This window comes from Rhagoletis pomonella, unplaced genomic scaffold, assembly GCF_013731165.1.
Source record: "Rhagoletis pomonella isolate Grant_MI unplaced genomic scaffold, Rhpom_1.0 Rhpom_scaffold_00005, whole genome shotgun sequence".
Classification (NCBI taxonomy): Eukaryota; Metazoa; Arthropoda; class Insecta; order Diptera; family Tephritidae; genus Rhagoletis; species Rhagoletis pomonella.
Window position 1 is genome coordinate 1,700,224 of NW_023458559.1, and position 1,088 is coordinate 1,701,311.

Below are 1,088 nucleotides of genomic sequence, written 5' to 3' on the forward strand. Positions count from 1 at the left end.
AAAATTGCCAAAAAAAAAAAAAAAAAAACGTTTTTAAATTCAATGCGCGTGTGCAAACTAGAATCTCGCGAGTGTTTAAACTGAAGATATACAATTGGTGCATTTAATTTTGAAACCAATAATTGAGGTTAGTCTGTCCGTCCACAAGTAACAACAGCGACCACAATTAGGTGTTCTTGCAACCTTAACATATACACACACAGTGTCAAACAGTATTGTTAATGAAGAATTCCGATTTTGTTTAAATTCACAGTGCATAATCATAATCTTCATTTTTTCTGATCGTTATTCACTGACCCTTTTATTTGGGTTAAATTCTTTTGTATATTTGCGAACACTTTGTCACTGTTTCGAGGATACATAACCTCTAAATTTTGTTATTTGCATTGGACCAATTGTAGATTTTCACTAAATCACTACGCATAAGCGATTCAACCCCGTTTATTATTGCACATTTTTTAACATATATATTTGCTGCGTACGTTGCATACATCAAAGTGGTAAATCTGTATATTAAGATTTGCTGCGTACGTGCACACATCACGATTTTACCACGTTTATTATTTACACCGTATTGCGTACCTTGCATAGCTTATCAAAGCGCGTAGATATTAGTCTGCACAGTTGGGTGGCGAGTCGTTAGTAAACAATAATTCTAGAAGAAAAAAGGTTTACATTTTAATAAAGTATCGAATATATTTCGCAATACAAAATATTTTGAATCTTTTTAATTCGTTGGATTTCTGGTAAACATTTAAGTGGCAAGTTCCGGTGGGTAAAAATTGGCAACTTCTCTTGCGCATACAACCTCTAATCTTCGATAAGATTAAGTGTGTAAAATCCCATAGATTCTATCTGGGCTTTTCATTTAATATTTCGGTCAGGGTAAACAAGTTAAACAATGGATTCGTATATTCTTTTGGCAGAAGCTGTAACAGAGTTCGAATCTGATTACAACGGCATACCCGCCGCAGAACAAAACAAACATGGTCTTGCTATTCAACAAGACGAATTAAAAGCTTTGTGGGAAAAAACAAAGTCAGCTTACGATAAGCTTATCAATGAGGGATTGTCTAAGGATGATGCTA